The sequence below is a fragment of the Typopeltis vanoorti genome, chromosome 2 (assembly GCF_054136105.1).
Source record: "Typopeltis vanoorti isolate ZY-2024b chromosome 2, IOZ_Tvanoo_1.0, whole genome shotgun sequence".
Taxonomy (NCBI): domain Eukaryota; kingdom Metazoa; phylum Arthropoda; class Arachnida; order Uropygi; family Thelyphonidae; genus Typopeltis; species Typopeltis vanoorti.
Window position 1 is genome coordinate 21132389 of NC_143550.1, and position 19224 is coordinate 21151612.

Below are 19224 nucleotides of genomic sequence, written 5' to 3' on the forward strand. Positions count from 1 at the left end.
TTTTCTACTTTTTCAGAATATCAACAAAGGAACAAAGTTCTCCTTCACAGATGCTGACGGTGACAAACTTGCTTACACAATCTGGAATACATTTTCACATCTTGCACAATTTAATCCTACAGTCATCAAGAAATCATTATCAATAATGTTGTGACATAAATAAGCAAAATTTATTGTTTATACAGCAGCATTTGAATTCAAAACTGATTGCAAAGCAGTAGAATAAATAAAAAGTTAAGACACAGCAACAGGCTCTATTCTGACAAATACCTTATTATATCAAACCTCATCCTTTACACATGCTACCATTAGATGTTAGAAACAAAAGTAATCTTAGAATGCAATGGAAAAGTAGTTGATCATAAGGCAAATGCAGATACTCCGAGTAAGTGAAGGCTTTGATAGAACATTGGAAATTCTGGTATAAACGTTGGTTACTTATAACTATTATTTTTCAGGAAATAGCATATACTAAAATATTAATTATAACTATAAATTAAAGATACCAAGAAATTATATTCTTGGTTTAATTCATTATCCAAGTGTAAGCAATCAATTTGCACTCAAAGGTGGCATAACTTCTCATCTCTTGACTTAGTATCCCATAATGCAAAGCACATCTCCTTGCGGACATGTATAATGCTATGCCAAAGATGGTATAACTTCTCATTACTTGCCTTAGTATCCTATAATGCAAAACACATCTCCTTGCAGACATTTATAATACTATGCATACTTTGCTTACATTTGGATAATGGATTAAACCAAGTATATAATTTCTTTGTATCTTTAATTTATAATATAACCAAGGGAAAAACTTTCAACAACTATCTATATCTAATTCAGAGTATTTTAATAATAAGGTGTGACACCTTTTGGCAACTCATATAGGAAAATATGAGTTCTCCTACTTCCACTTTAGTATCACCACCTCTGGGTCTGGCTCAAACTGATGAGACTTCAATAAAGGTCGAAACCGGTCTGGGCAGTGACCCTTTCCTTAATTATACAAGGAGATGTGCTTTGCATTATGGTATACTAAGGCAAGTGATGAGAAGTTATACCACCTTTGCCACAAGTTGCTCCAGTCCTGAAAGATACTTCAGGTGCAAACTTTGTTTGCTACACTTGGAAATGGATTAAACCAAGTATATAATTTCTTGGTATCTCATCATCATCAAATTCCTGCCATGTACCCTCAAGGGGTGTGCAGGATATGACAGTACTACATGAAAAAATTACATCATTACTAACTTCCTATCTACAATTTTCCTCAAAATCAGTCTGTTACTTGTCAAGACTCCAACATTATCAGATCTTATATTTCTATCGTCTAAGGCACTTTGTACCGTATCAATCCACCTATATCTTGGTCTTCCTCTGGGTCGTTTTCCTGCCAACCTGGCAGAGAACACTTGTTTTGCTAATCTTTCCTCTCCCATTCTATTTAAGTGACCATACCACCTGAGATTAGCTCTGCTAACGCATTCCTGGATGCTGACAATGTCAAGTTTTTTCCTAATATCCTCATTTTTAATATGATATTGCCATTGATGCCATCTGTTCACGCCTCTAATCTTTCTCAGGACTCTCATATCTGCGGTCTCTAGTCTTTGGTCAAGTGTTTTACTTCTGACCCAGCTCTCAGATCCATAAGTTAAAACTGGTTTGAACACTGTCTTGTATACAGCTAATTTAGTGTTCCGACTAATTTCTTTCTTATTCCATATGAATTTATTCAGTTGACTTCCCACCATACCAGCTTTGCTGATTCTGTTGTCTATTTCTATATTTAATTTACCATCTTCAGTAAAAATTGTGCCTAAGTAGCTGAAATGTTTTACTTGTTCCACAGGTTCTCCATTCACAACACAGTTGACATTTTCAATGATTCTGCCTATTTTCATTGTCTTTGTCTTTTTATTGCTGACCTTCATACCATATCTATTACAACAGCTATTCAATTTAATCAGAGAATCTTGCAGACTTATAGCGGATTTATTTAGAAGTATAACATCATCTGCATAAAGCAAAGAGCTGACATTAACATCTCCAATTTTGATATCAGGTTTAATACCACATTCCTTCATAATGTGATCCATATAGATAATGAATAACAGAGGGGATAATGTACATCCTTGTCTCACACCAGATTTAACATTAAACCATCTTCCTGTACTTCCTTCAATTCTAACTGCTAACTTACAACTCAAATAAAGACTAAGTATTGCTTGATATAATGCCCCATTGACACCATATAACTGCAGTGTATTGAATAGCTTCTCTCTTGGCACCTTGTCATATGCCTTTTCCAAATCGACAAACTTAAATACAGATCTTTGTTATATTCCCATGCTTTCTCAACTATCTTTAATTGATAATATAACCAAGTGAAAAACTTTCAACAGTTATAATAACATTAATTAATCCTTTCCTATATTTTGGCAACATTACATTGCCATCATCAGGGATAACAAAAGCAATGATATGTGCATGCAGGCACTACCAATGGGCAAATGAGGATGAAGAAAAGGCAACAAAGGCTTGGTTACTCATAGCTATTATTTTTCAGGAAATAATGTATACTAAAACATTAATTCTAATAACTTCAATAATTCTAGTGGAAAGGCTTAGACGCTGGTTATGCATTATTACAAAATAGTTTAGGGAAATAACAACGTAGACTAGGATATACATTAAAATAACTTTTTAATACAAATCCAATATTTCAGCAACGTCACATTGCCATTTTCAACAGGAACTTGTGAGCAAGACATGTGCACGCAGGCACAGCAAACAGTAAATGAGGGCGCAGCAGGAAGCTATACTTTCTCCTAAAGTCCTACTGGTGCCCCCTAGCGGGCAATGTTGGTATTCTTGGGCGATTGGGCTGAGGTCTTCTGATGTAGGTTTCCCAAATTTGAGGCAGTCTCATGCAGCCAAATTTGTTGAGGCTGATTCCATGAAAAGCCTTTCGTACTTGTATTTACTACGGTGAATGATCGTGGCTTTCTTCCACCGTATTCTATGGCGGGTATGCGGATATCCAGAGCATGGTCTGCAAGATCAGAGTGGCTGTATTGGTGGAACCGGATGTAGTCTTTGTGTTCTGTAATTCTGATATTGGCTGTCCTGCCTGTTTGGCCAAAGTAGGACAGCTTACAGCTGTAAGGGACCTGGTATACACCAGGTAGGTCTGGGGGGGTGGGGCTGGTCTTTAGTGGAGCAGATAAGGGATGCCAATTTCTTATATGGTCTGTAACAAGAAGTTAAGCCGTGTTTTTTTAGGATTTTTGTAATTTTTTCCCCCCCTCCCGAGGTGTCTCTGATATAGGGTATGGTGATGGATTTAGAGTAATCCTTGTTGTGAGGGGGAGAGGGGTTGTGGTTTATTGGTTTCAACATTTTTGGGATTGTTTTTTTTTTTTTTTTTTTTTTTTGGGGGGGGGGGGGGGTAGCCATTGGCTGAGAAAGCGTCACGGATGTGATTTAGTTCGGTGGTTAGGGCTTGATCATTTGAACAGATTATTTTTGTCCTGTTGTATAGTGTCTTAATGACACCATATTGTTGTGAGGAAGGGTGGTGGGATTGTTGGTGAATGTATCTGCCTGTATGGGTGGGTTTTCTATAGACTGAGAAAACCAAGGTTCCATCAGGCTGGTGGATGACTAGTGTGTCTAAGAAAGGAAGGCAGTTGTTTTTTTCTTCTTCCAAGGTGAATTTGATTCTGGGGTGTTGGTTGTTTAAGCGTGTTAGGAAGGAGAGGAGTGCATCGGAGCCATGTGGCCAAATAGCGAACACATCATCTACATATCGAAGCCAAATGGTTGGTTTTTGTAGGGCTGAGTTTAAGGCTTTCTCTTCAAAAGTCTCCATATAGTTGGCCAAGGGTGGGGAGAGTGGAGAACCCATGGCTGTTCCCTCTATGTTTGTAGAATTTTCCTTGCCAAACAAAATAGCCTGAGTTCATTGTGAACTGAAATAGGGCTGTGATATTGGGAGGAAATTTAGCTTGGATTAGTTCTAGGGATTCTTTGAGTGGGACATTTGTGAATATCACAAATAAAGGGGATTCTCCACCCCAGGACAATTTCTTCAGGGAGACGTTTGAAGAAAAAGCTTTAAACTCTGCACCACTGTCAGGCTATGCTATATAGATGATGTTCTCCATTTGGCTACATGGCCTGGATATGCTCCATATTTTCTTAACACATCTAAACAATCAACACCCAAGGATCCAGTTTACCTTAGAAAAAGGAAAAACAGTCTCTCATTCCTAGACACTGATTACATGTCAGCCTGATGGACCCCCTGCATTTTCTGTTTACAGAAAATCCACACAGAGGTAGATACATTCACCAGCAGTCACCTCACCACCACCACTCCCAACAATATGGGATTATAAAAATCTTATATAGCAGGACAAAATGAATCAGTTCTCATAGCAGTGCCCTAACTACTAAACTTGACCATATTCTCAACACTTTCTTAGCCTATGGCTACAATCTCCCAAAAAATCGAAAAATTATTAAAACCCTGTAACTGCAACCTCCTCCCCTCTCCTTACAGAGCACAGATTGCTACTCTAAATCTATGACCATTCCATATATCCATGACACATCCAAATAATTGACAAAAATCCTAAGGAATCACAACCTTACAACCACTTACAGGCAACGCAAAAAATTCATCCCATATCTGCTCCGCCATAAATCATACATTCTTGAGACCTACATTACAGCCACTCTGGTGGATTTGCTGACCATGCTTTGGAAACCACCACAGGATATTACACTGTAGCAAATACAAATATGAGTGGTTATTCCTTCAATCTCCCTCAGCCCTGAGAAACTTTTCAAACCTCAACAAATTTGGGTGCGTGAGACTGCTCCAAATTTGGGAAGCTTGAATCTTCAGATCTTCAGCCAAGACCACTTAATCCAGGGATTAAGTGGTCTTGGGAGCTCCATTTAGGACTCTATGCTCAAGTTTGATTGCCTTTCTTCAGCCTCATTTGTCCAGTGTTAGTACAATGAATGCACATATCATTGTTTTTGTGATCCCTAATGTAATGTTGCTGAAATATAGGAAAGTATTAATTACAGGGTGTTCGGGATAAATTTGACATATTTATAATTAATTATATTTTTCCGTAAGTTACATGTATTAACACACACTTCTCTTCATTTAAAAGTTTGGACCCTTCTTCATTCATATACAAGATGTCAGAAAGGATGGATAGCTGGAACCCACCTGAATCATGGAAGAGAATAACTTGTATCATGATGATTCGTGCCCGCCATCAAAATAAGGATATTACGACTGCTGCCCAATGCTCCCTGAATACAGTAAAAACAATCAGGCATGAACTAGAGACTTGCAATGGTGACTACGAGGATGTAGCAAGAAGAAAGATCCCTAGCAGACGATCTGATTGCGTTCGTACAGCAGAATTCCTCGCAAATCTGCAGGAACAGGTGTTGAAGAACCCTGGCATTGGAATTCGGGCTTTGTTCGTGGAGTTGCTAACTGTAGTCAAGCCCTGGATAATAAGGGTAGCCAATGGTAGGCCGTATGTATGGCAGCAGGATTTGGCCCCTTGCCACACCTCTGGGAAAAGTCAAAAATGGTTGTCTGAAAATTTCTACGACTTCACCAGTCCAAATGTTTGGCCTCCAAACTCCCCAGACCTTAACCCCATGGATTATTTTGTATGGGGCGCAGTTGAAAAAGACACCAATCGCACTTCCAGTAATACAAAAGCCCAGTTAATGGATAAAATTAAAACAGTTTTTGCGGCCCTTCCCAGGGAGACTGTAGCATCAGCTTGTTCGAGGTTCCGAAGCAGAATTGAAGCTGTGATCGATGCTAATGGTGGTTATTTTGAGTAAATCTTGTTGATAGTATTGTAATTAACTCTGCCTGTAATGTTTTTTTGTCAATTCATTAAATTTAATAGATACAAAGAAGATTTTCTTTTTCCTTACGAAACTGTCAAATTTATCCCAAACACCCTGTAAAGTCATTATAATTAATATTTTAGTATATGTTATTTTCTGAAAAATAATAGTTATTAGAACATCAGCAAAAGCCTCATATTATCTTCAAATAGACTAGAACCATACATTTGGCCATTAAAGAGGAACTGAAATAAACTATTTCTCTACTCCTACTCATGCTAGTGCTGTGAGCAGATTATGATCATTGAGCTGATAGTCTGATAATAATAGTCTCTCAGATTTTTTCACAGAGTGAGGCTACTATATTTAGGTTAGGAGTATTTTTCAAACTTGTGGCAGATACCAAAACCAATCTCACAGATTTAAATCTACATCCATATAATGAATAGAATGTGGGACAGGGCTTTTAAATGGCTACCACTGGATGTTGCAAGTACATTTTCAGTAAATGTATTCAAAGAGAAAGGGAGAATAGAGTGTAACAGAGAATTGGTCACTACCTCAACAAGTCCTTGGTCTTCCTGGAGGAGCCTGCATAATAAAAATACAGTATATACTAGAAGAAGGAGTTTTCCTTATAATAACAACCATTATTTTAATAAGATCTAAATTTAGTAATTCATCCTCAGAAAAATATAAATGCCCTGCATCTCACATTCTCTGCATTGAATGTTTTCTGAGTTTGTTTGAATGTTTATGTTTACAAAAAATAAACACCAAAAAATCTGATTGCCAACAATTGAAACAACAGTCCCACAACAATGTGGTTGACAAGATGCCTAAGCTACCAATGAAAGATTACAAAATCCCATGTGATAAACTATATCTATATTTCTTGAAAGAACAGGAGCAATTCAATCAAACATCAAGTGACGTAAAAATAATTTAATAGTTCCTTTGGTGTTCACAATGTTCTTATATTAACTGCTATAGCTGGATGTCTACTTTCAAGCCCTTATAAATATGCAGTCATATGCTGATGTATGAATCAAGTTCCTTTTATCTTAAGTACTGAAATGGCCTTGACATGTTTACATATCAATAGTTAGAGATGGATGTGAAGCATCGATTGAAGTTCATATAACATTTGGATACTAATGAAATAACATGAATCTTATATTTAGTATATTTTATCCATATGGCTGTGTGGGTGGCTAATATTTAATTTTAAAAATTTACAGCATTACAAATGAATAAAAATAATGAATCAGGATTGCTGCAATAATGAGAAGGACACTGACCAGCAGAGATAAAAGAGTTATCATTCCGTTGTATGACTCTGATCAGACCACACTTAGACTATTGTTCACAGATTTGGTCCCCAGGATTTGAAGGGGATAAATTAACTGTGGAAAGGGTACAAAGGCAGATAACAAAGATGGTTTCAGGACTGTACAATGTTAGTTATGAGGATCGGCTGAGGGAATGTGGACTGCAGAGTTTGGTGGATAGAAGAAGAAGAGGAGATATGATTGAGACTTTTAAACTGTTGAGAAGTGGTTACAGGGTTGACACTGGAGAGTTATTTCGCTTAGTTGAACAGCGGGAAGGAGTGATGACAAGGGGCCATCCTTGGAAGTTACGTAAGGAAACTGTGAGCAAGAGGAGGAATGGTTTCTTTGCATGGAGGGTGGTTGAACCATGGAATGCATTACCTGATAGAGTGGTGAGAGCAAGAATGGTCAATGAGTTTAAGGAGTGGTATGATAGACTGTTTCCTAGGAAGGATCTCCTGCAATGAGTCTTTTGACTCCATGGAGGTCTGAATGAATAAAAACAATGAATCAGGATTGCTGCAATAATGAGAAGGACACTGGCCAGCAGATGATGATAATAATAATAAAACATAGCACAATTTAAGAATAATTTTCTCTTATAATTCAAGCTGCTTTAAATTACTGATAAAGCTAGTGACCATATGGTAATTTATTTAGACATCCTTTAGACAGACTAAAAATAATATGAAGCTACTATTATAAGTAGAAAAGAAAAAAGCTAAGCTATTTTTGGCATTGGCATTTGTTACAACTAGGCTTATAAGTTGAATTTAACTTATAAAAGGGTTTAAAATGAAGGATATTAATTAACATATCTGTGTAAAAGTCTTTGAAATAAAAATGGTGAAAACTTGACAAAGGATTGATTTGGAGCTGAGAAGGTATGCAATTTAAAAGCGGAAGGCAAAAGATAACAAATTAGGGTAGAAAATATATGAAGATAAATAAGAAATAAAAACTGATGCTGAAAAAGTTAAAACCAAAAAAATGAATTATGCAAAAATCCATGGGCCAGAACATTAGTAGTATACTTGCTGCCATTATGAAAACACGATTCTTATTCTCCCCTCACTATCAACTGACATCTATTATTACAGGAGGTACCTGGACAATGACCCTCTTGTAATAATGTACCATGCATCAGTTAGTTAGCTCATTCAACACCTTTCAATATGAAGAAAATAAAACCATAAACTTCTTGAGTTTGACCCTCATTAAATTCAATCATAATAAAACATAGAATGACATGCTACTATGGCATAATGTAGTTTACAAGTTTAACTGCCAATCAGGATGCAACACATGTTGGATCCACCATTCAATTTATTAATTTTCACTTAAATGAACATTGAGATTGTAATATTCCCATACCTATCTACTTTCCACCACAAAGAAAAAACACAAACAAAAATCTAACACAAATCTCACTACTGAAATATCCGTGCATGCTAAAAAAATTTAATTCCTCAGATATTGAAAAGGTTATTATAATAAATTTCCAGGAAAATGAATCCAAATTATGTTGATCTGAATCACCAACATGTATAAACACAAAAAGACCCTATTTCCTATCCCCCTCATGATAATTCAAAATAAATTACTCCCCTGTAATTTATTTTGAATTACAGGGGAGTAATTCAAAATTACTCATGTATACCTTGAACCAACCAAACCCTCCTAATATGTTTTACAAAAAACCATGTGATGAGCTCAGTCAGTTTTTGGCTTCACTCATTTGATTATGTTTCACTCTTATTTTCTCAAATCCATCAAAATCCAAAATTTGAATAATTTATTTTTTGGTTTTAACTTTTTCGACATTGGTTCTTATTTATCTTCGTGTATTTTCTACACTCAGTTGTTACTATCTTTTTCCCACCACTTTAAATTGCATACACTCTTGGCTCTAATCGTGCCTTTTGTCATAATAACTAATATTTAAGGAATTGACAGCGTATACTGGAAATATAGATTAAATAAACTTTAATATACACTTTCCGATATTTCGGCGAACGTCACGTTGCCATCTTCTTGGGAACTTACTAAAAAGACACGTGCACACAAGTACTAATACAACAAATGAGACTGAGGCTAGGACGCTAGCGTTTTCCTAAAGTCCTGATGGTGCCCCCTGGCGGGCTATATTGGTAGTTCTTGGCCTTTGGGCTGAAGTTCTTTTGATAAAAGTTTCCCAAATTTGGGGCCGTTTCATGCATCCAAATTTGTTGAGGTTTGGCATGTTCCTAAGGGCCGAGGCTGATTCCATGAATAGTCTTTCATACTTGAACTTGCTGCGGTGTATTACTGTGGCTTTCTTCCATCTTATTCTGTGGCGAGTATCCAGAGCGTGGTCTGCAAGCCCAGAGTGGCTGTACTGGTGAAATCTGATGTAATCCTTGTGTTCTGAGATTCTGATATTTGCTGTCCTGCCTGTTTGGCCAAAGTAGGACAGTTTACAGCTGCAAGGGACCTGGTATACACCAGGTAGGTCTAGGGGAAGTGGTTGGTCTTTGGTGGAGCAGATAAGGGATGCCAGTTTTCTATGTGGTCTGTAACAGGTGGTCAAGTCATGTTTTTTTAAGATTTTATTGATTTTTTCTGAGGTGCCTCTGATGTAGGGAATAGTGATGGATTTAGAGTAATCTTTTTTGTGAAGGGGAGGGGGTGGTGGGTTGTGGATAACTGGGTTAAGTATTTTTTGGATTTTTTGGAGGTTATTGTTTTCCTCTTTTTCCAGGGTGAATTTGATTCTAGGGTGTTGGTTGTTCAAGTGTGTTAGGAAGGAGAGGAGTGAATCCGGGCCATGTGGCCAAATAGTGAAAACATCATCAACATAGCGAAGCCATATGGTAGGTTTTTGTGGGGCTGAGTTTAAGGCTTTCTCTTCAAACATCTCCATGAAAAAGTTGGCCAAGGGTGGGGAAAGTGGTGAACCCATGGCTGTCCCCTCTATCTGTTTGTAGAATTTTCTTTGTAGAAAATGGCACATTTTCTTTAAAATGTGCCATTACGTCCCATAGTGGATGGCATTGATTCCCCCGCTTACAAACTAGCCAAGCATTTAGCCAAAGCGCTCTCACACTATACTGGCAACACACCATCACACATAAAAAACTCAGCCCACTTCAAAGCCAGTATAGAAAACCTTACACTCCAACACAATGACATAATGGTCAGTTTTGATGTCTCCTCCCTATTCACGAATGTCCCTCTCAAAGAAACCTTATCTCAGCCCTATTTCAGTTTACAATGAACTCAGGCTATTTCGTTTGGCAGGAAAAATTCTACAAACAGATAGAGGGGACAGCCATGGGTTCACCACTTTCCCCACCCTTGGCCAACTTTTTCATGGAGATGTTTGAAGAGAAAGCCTTAAACTCAGCCCCACAAAAACCTACCATATGGCTTCGCTATGTTGATGATGTTTTCGCTATTTGGCCACATGGCCCGGATTCACTCCTCTCCTTCCTAACACACTTGAACAACCAACACCCTAGAATCAAATTCACCCTGGAAAAAGAGGAAAACAATAACCTCCCCTTCCTAGACACACTAGTCACCCGCCAACCTGATGGAACCTTGGTTTTCTCAGTTTATAGAAAATCCACCCATACAGGCAGATACATTCACCAACAATCCCACCAGTTCATATCAATTCCTTAAATATTAGTTATTATGTCTAACCAGCGTATAAGCCTCTCAACAAGAATAGTGCCTTTTGTCAAGTTTTCATTATTTCTACTTTAAAGACTTTTACACAGGTATATTAATTAATATCATTCGTAATAAATTTCATTTATCAAGGGTTAACTTATAAGCCTAGTTGTTACAAAGGGTCTGCTCAATCACCAAAATAGTTTAGCTTTTTCTTTTCTATTGTAAACATTTAGGAGCATCATGATTTTTCAGTATTTTAAAGTATTATTATAAGTAGATTTTAGTAATAATATACAACTTACAAAACCTAAAAATATATTAATGAAAGAAGCAGAAAAATTTAGAATAATATCTTGAATTTCTTTTTTGACAAAAACATAAATCACCAAAACTTGTTAAATATACCCTATAATCCTAAATTCTGTTATCTTAACCATTCTTCAATAAGGACTTTACAATTTTTTGAACTTCTTAATGCACTTAAACAACCAACACCCCAGAATTTAGTTCACCTTGGAAAAAGAAGAAAACAACAGCCTCCCTTTCCCAAGGCACTCAACACACTGGCACGCGGCCACAATTTCGCCATAACTCCTAAGAAAATACCAGCAGAAGAAATAATGATTCAGAGAACGTGGTATCTGCAACTTTCCAAACCATATCTTCAACAATATCAGACTGGATGTAGCCGGTGTTCTCACCAAAGCAAGACCACCGAAAACCAACCTATCCAAAGGAGAATATAAAGCTCTACAAGAAATGAAGAAAAAGAAAGAAATAGTAATCACCAAAGCGGATAAAGGAAATGCCACTGTGGTTCTCAACCAAATTGACTACAGAGGTAAGCTTAATGCTTTATTGTTAGATTAGGATACCCACCCGCTCCCAAATTAGAACACTCCAAAGACTCCTTAAGAAGGTCACTTCTTCGCCTTTGGAAGTTACTAACAAACTAAAACCTTTTAACTCTTGATCCCCCCCCCCCCAAATATATGGACTTCCAAAAATACATAAACAAAATGTGCCATTACATCCCATAGCAGATGGAATCTATTCCTCCACATACAAATTAGACAAAGCACTTACACATTATACTGGCAACACACCATCACACACAACAAAACTCAGCCCACTTCAAAGCCAGTATAGAAAACCTCTCACTCCAACATACTGATGTAATGGTCAGTTTTGACGTCTCCTCCCTATCCCACTCAAGGAAACCTTACAGCTCATCCAAGCAACTTTCTGCCCAATATCTCAGCCATGTTTCAGCTCGCCATGAACTCAGCCTATTTCGTTTGGCAAGAAAAATTCTACAAACAGATAGAGGGGACAGCCATGGGTTCACCACTCTCCCCACCCCTGGCCAACTTCTTTATGAAGACTTTTGAAGAGAAAGACTTAAACTCAGCCCCACAAAAACCAACTATTTGGCTATGCTACGTTGATGATGTGTTTGCTATTTGGCCACATGGCTCACATATACTCCACTCCTTCTTAACACACTTAAACAACCAACACCTCAGAATCCAGTTCACCTTGGAAAAAGAAGAAAACAAGTCCCCCTTTCCTCGACACTCTAATCACTCGCCAGTCTGATGAATCCTTGGCTTTCCCTGTTTACAGGAAACCTACCCATACAGGCAGATACATTCGCCAGCAATTCTCCCCCCCCCCACAACAATATGGGGTTATAAAAACACTGTATAACAGGGCAAATTTACCATATTATTCGATAGATATCGCGCATCTAATGTATAATGCGCACCACCAACATTTTCATATCCTCTGCCAACTCTTTTTGATTATAGATAACGCGCATGCGCTAACTAGCAGTAGAGTTAGGAAGTACAGACAGAGGAATTCTTTAAAAGCACATGCGTCGCTGATAACGGTGGTCGATTTTTTTAATTCAAAATTTTACAATTTTCACATTATTGGGGAGCACTATGACATTACATACATATGTGATAATATAAAGGATTTCAAGGCCTACCCATCTTGGGTTTTTGGACTTATGAAGAGAAACAATTTCTCTTCATAAATCAAAATTAAGCGTGCGCTCCTCCACTAGTGTTGGACAAAATTTGTGTGCTACTGGGAAGCGAAAGTAGCTAAATTTCGTTTGTTTCTGAGAGAAAACTTGTGTGGGGTTGATGCTTGTCACTTTGGGAATATGGATGGATGAGATTCCCGTAAGTTTTGACATGTCTAGTTCTAGGACTGTGAATCTGAAGGGAGCAAAAGAGGTTTCAATTGCTACAACAGGGCACGAAAGGTCTAACTTTACTGTGGTTCTCTGCATAACTGCAGATGGTTCCAAAATGTCGATGGTGATTTTCAAAAGAAAGACTATTCCAAAATTCCAAAAGGCTGCGATTCCAAAGATATTATTGTTACTGCTAATGATAAAGGATAAATTCCGAGGTTATGAAATTCTGGTTGGAGAATGTGTGGCGAAAGAGAAAAATGGCATTTTTCAACCAAAATCTTTGTTAGTGTTGGATTTGTGTAGGACACACACGACAGCAGAAATTAAAAAACAATTGTAAGTATTCAAAGGTTGGTTGATTGGTAGAGCCTCTGCTACTAATGGCTCAGTTAAGTAAGTTTGAGCGAGGTTAGTAGTTGGAAGGGGTCCAATCGTTCAATGCTGTTGGCACACTCTCCCTTGATGAGTCTTTGGACTCTCTGGAGGTGTCAAATAATAATAAAAATAAATTCCAAATTGGCCATCATACCTGTCAAAGGTATACCGTGCATGTTCATTTTTAACGAATTTAGACTTTTTTGTATAGATAATGCACACGTTATCTATCGAAAAATACGGTAATCTGAGTTAAACCTCCCCCCCCCCATAATAAAGATTACACTAAATCCATCACCATTCCCTATATCCAGGGCATCTCTGAAAAGTTAACCAAATCTTAAAAAAATATGACCTGACTTTTTGTTACAAACCATATAAGAAATTGGCATCCCTTATCCACTCCACCAAAGACCAGCCACTTCTCAGCCTCAGCTTTAAAAAAAACTTTCCAAACCTCAACAAATTTGGGCGCATGAGATTGCCCCAAATTTGGGGTGCTTGCATCTTGAGAACTTCAGCTCAACAGAGAAGACAACCCAATATAGCCGGCTAGGGGGCATCTTTAAGACGCTAGATTTCTCTCTTCTGCCTCATTTGCTCTTTGTAGTGCCTGCGTGCACGTGTCATAGTTTTATGTTCCCAGGAAGATGGCAATGTGACATTGCCAAAATATAGGAAGTATTTATTAAAGTTTCTTTTAATTAACATTCCAGTATACATTGTAAATTCCTAAAATAATTTAATAGTCATGTAAAAAGTTTTTTTTTAAATTAATAGTCATGTTACCAACGTATAAGCCTATCTACAAGAATTACTATCAAAACTTATTAAATATCCCCTATAATCCTAAATTCTGATTTCTTAACCATTCTTCAATAAGGACTTTACAATTTTTTGAACTTCTGTGCTTGAAAAATTCAACCTATCTTAATTTTAACAAAAATGAAGTCCTTTTTCATCCCATCTTACTTTTGAAGCATCACGTCTGTAGACAAGATGGAATTTCTCTTCTTGTGATACCTCTAACCAAATAATCACAGTTTACCTGCACTCTTTCTTGGCATAAACAAATGATAAGTACTGCTTCCTTAACATTGAAGAAATTAAGTTTTTTCTTTTGTTCTTTGGTGTTACTTTGCCAGTTAACTACACAAACCCTAAATTTATCAATCCACCAAAAAAACGGACAGAGCAAATGAGGCTAATCAAGTAAGTTAATTATTGATTTGCTTCTCTTCTCTCTTATTTGTACAGGCATTTCCAGTCTTTGCTGATCAGAATTGGCAATGGTAATTCCTTACCTCTCCTCCAAATCTGTTAAAACACATGGAGCAGGTAGTAACCTCATCTTCACAGTTCAACTTGGCCATACTGAGTAAAGAAATTTTTTTCATCTTTGTTCATTCACTCAACTACTGTCCTTCAGATAATCTTTCTCTTTCATGTATTTCCTGAAGAGTATGACCGGAAGGTATTCAAATCCAGATAAGGAAATGGAAGAAACTTAACAAGTTTTCTTTTTTTCTTTCTGTTCAGCCACAGTAGTAATGCACTATAGAGTGAACAACTTGTCATATGTAGGATTAGCTTTAAAAAGTAATGTTTACTTTTACTACTGTTAGTAAAGAAGTTAGGCAGGTGATTATACTAAACTGAGAAGGCAGCCTGAGGCACTGCCTTGGCATGAGAAATTATATGATAGCAGAATTAACAGAGCGTGGGAATTAGTCAAAGAGTGACTAAAAGAACCTATAACTGCATTCCCAGTTAGGAGAATGACCTAAGGGAGTGAAACAAATGAATAATACTTTAAAGCAACAGGTGTATAAAAAGAGAATATGGATATCATGAATATCCATATTATGAATATTCATGATACCATATAATTATATTACATGGATATCATGATGAAAAATAAATATAATGAAAAAGCTAGGAGAGTGACACCCACAGCCAAAAAAGAAGTTAGAAAAACAGGACAAAGGAAATCCAAATAATCTTTTCTGTGCAGCAAGAAAAAGAAGAATAACGTTGGAATATGGATGGTAGAAAAGTGTAAAATATACAAGCAATAGTTGTATTGTTAAGTGTTCACTTTAATAAGATATATATTCTGGACACACCCAAAAAGGATGCGTGTTTTGCATTATGGGATACTAAGGCAATTAATGTGTAGTCATTAGCCTCTATATACAAGCAGCTTAGTTGCGAAGTTCCTCTATGTGTAAATGTTTGCTTACACTTACACTTGGTTAAAAGATAAACTAAGAATATAATTTCTTGGCATCTTAGCTCTGACCCAGAGTATTTTAATAATAAGGTGGTATATCTTTTGATTACTTGGGTATATAGGAACCATATGAACTGCATTACTTCAACCTTGGTATCACATCTGGGTCTGGCTCCCAATGATGATGTTTATTAATGCTTTTGATTGGGTTTTCTTACTTCCTGGGGAACCACTGCTGAGCTTCCTATCATGGAGTGATTCAGGTCAGGAGTAATGAGTTTAGTAGTAATCCTTCAGGGTCACTTAGTGAGATTTACAGTGATCTTGTAGATCACTTGGAGTTTTTGGAAAGTATCCCTGCACTTAAACATAATTTAGGTCAATAAAGGCCAAAACTGACTTGGGTAGTGGCCCTTTCCATAATGCATTGCACTGTAAACATCAGGAAGTGTGTGTGTGCTTTGCATTATAGGATACAAAGGCAACTGATATGATGTCATTAGCCTCTATATACAAGTAGCCCAGTTGTGAAGATACTTTGTGCACAAACATTATTTGCTTACACTTAAATAAAGGATTAAACCAAGAATATAATTTCTTGGAATCTTTAATTTATTTTTTAAGAGTGATGTTGTAAGTAAGCCATTAAATTTCCAATACATCATTAAAAAATGCCAGCGAACTGAGCAAGTTAGTCTCAAGTTCAATCATTCAAATGATTCAACTTGAGACTAAAATGAAAGAACTATGAACTGTTTATTAGACTTAGGTTTAATATGTGATGCTCTTCAACAGGTATCAGACTTGAATTTAGACTTGCAGATATGCAATATAGATCTGTGAAAGACAAATGGAAAAAAAAAAGTTGTACAACTTTTTTGTTAAAGACAAATGGTTTTGGTGGGATAGTATCACAAATATGCTATTAAAGTGGCCAAAAATCTACGATTTCAAGGAGATTCACTTCATGGGACAGATTATAGAAATGATTCTCCAATTGATCCAAAAGCTTTCTACAGAACTTTGAAACAATAAATAGAAAGCAGACTGCCTGATAGAAAATATGCTGATTTAGCAGTGTCAGTCCAAAAAGTTGTTGATAGCAAACAGTGAACTAAAGATATTAACTCTCAAATGGCAATTGGTGAGAATATCAATCAGACTTTAGTTCATTTAACAGATTTATTATATTATATACAAGGTGTGACAATTTAATTCCCGGAACGCACCTGTAAAAAAGCCTATGTTCGGAACTATACATTAGTAGCAACCCTGTCACCTTCAAAGTAGTCCGCTTGTGCATTTATATACTGGTTAAGACGGTGTTCCCATTTCTGGAAACAGGTCTGGAACTTTTTTTCCGGAATACTCTTCAGTGTGTATGCTGATATCCAGCATACACAATATGCTGGATATCTGCGATGTCAGAAAATCTTCCCTCCCTGCTTTGGTGTATATATATACATATATTTCAAACTTCATAGAAACCTCATCACCTTACATAAATATAGTTTTTAGTAGTTAAATGGTCATTTTCATTGATTTATCATTAGATATTTCATTGTATTGCATTATCTATCATTCCCACGGAAATGATAGATAATGCAATCATCTGAATTTTTTTATGCTATAGATAGATAGATAACAAGAGCTAGTTTTCGTATTTTCATGCTGAGATTGCTATGGTTAGTTATGTTCAGTTAACACCTTGCAGAAAAAGTGTGATTCAAGCTTCGAATAGAGGATATTCCTCTTGTGAAATAGCTAAAAGGCTGTCCTGTAGTCAATCTACTGTCAAAAGTGAAGGAAATTGGATCTGCTGAAAGGAAGATGATAACAGGAAGAAAGGCGCTGTCTACACTATGCCAAGATCGAGTTCTAAAGCAGTTTTGCCTCAAAGCTCACCGTGCATCATCCACAGAACTGAAACCGGGAAGAACAAATGGGAGTTGTGGCGAGCTCTGTAACTCTCAGGAGAAGACTCAACAAGGACTGATAGCCAGGCACCCTAAAATGAAGCCCTTGTTAACCAAAAATGAGACTGGCACAGTCAAATTGGTGCAAAGAGCATGTCAAATGAACCCCTGATCAGTTGAAAAGAGTCATTTTTTCTGATGAGATAAAGTTTAATCTGCTGATGGTCAGAGGAAAAAGTCAATCCTGACTGTCTGGTGTCAACAGTCAAATTCTCAGCCAGTCAAATGATCTGGGGCTGGATGTTGTATAATGGTGTTAGTCACTTGCATTTCACAAAAGGTTCAGTGAATGCACAAGTGTACCAGAAAATTTCAGAATTGCTGCCTACTATCAGAGACCACTTTACTGTAACGACAACTCCATTTTTCAGGATGACTCTACCCCCCTTGTCATAGGATAAAAGTGTAAATAACACTATCACTCTAAAATGTACCATTGAGTTTAGTACATAAAAAATGCTTTAGTTTTTGTTGCAGGTTAATAAGTGGCTTAATGGGAACTCAATTCTGCAACTACCATGTCTAGGAAACAGCCAGATCTCAACCACATTGAGAATTTGTGGTACTGAATGGAGGCTGAAATACACAAGAAGATGAATCCAAAAACACTTTGGGACTTCCAAGAATCCATTATAAGAGTATGGAACCATGAACTGACAGTTGAATCCATCAGGAAACTGATTTTGTCAAAGGCCCATCAATGCCAAGCTGTAATAAAGGCAAGAGAGGACCCACAAACTACTAAACAGCAAAAAGTAAATTTTAACTTTGAATGTTAGTAAAACTGTGTACTTGAACTAAATCTTGATACCAGTTTGTTTTTCCAGTGAAAATATTACTGTCCACTCCATTTTGAAATATTTACAAATTTGTCAAGTTTGTTATTATTTTAAATTATGTCACATCTTGCACTAAAAAGAGCCAAATATTAATCAAAAATAAAAATGTTATATTACCTTCTTCATTATTTGTGACAATTGTGTTATTATCCCTTTTCAAATAAGCATTCAAATTTAATTGCAAAAAAAACATAATTACAGGTGACGTGGTTTCTATGAACACGAGTGTAGATAACTTTGAACTAGATGAATTGAAAGAGTAATCAACTTTAAAAATAGGCAACTCATTTAAAGTGTAATAGCTTCTTTCATATCAAATCAACAACTCCCAAGGCATCATTGGCTTCCTCTACATGAATCAGACCTTTTAATCAGTTCTGATGTTGCTACCTCATTTAAACATGTCCATACATGCTCTTCTGCCTCTCTTCCCTTCTACATCTCCTGCAAAATAAGTTCTCATCTATCACAATCATCCTCATTATACCCATTTTTGTCTAGCAAGGCAGCAACATTGTGTGCATTTGTGTGTGTAATAAAATAGTTCTGATGCCTTTGATTTCCATGGAGGTCTTTCACTTTTAGAAGTTTAGTAGTAAGATACATTATAACTTATGCCACAAATTTTTTGAAAAATAAAAAAACAAAATAAGCTTTATTTTATCATACTGTAAAGCACTGTTTCATGCATACA

The 19224-nt window shown here is 36.7% G+C and overlaps 1 protein-coding gene across 4 annotated transcripts in view; it reads right to left on the reverse strand.

Moving 5' to 3' along the window:
* The window catches only part of LOC150108868 (ubiquitin-protein ligase E3B), a 552093-nt gene that overhangs the window by 95266 nt on the left and 437603 nt on the right, over positions 1-19224 (reverse strand). The gene's annotated exons all lie outside the window — the stretch shown is intronic.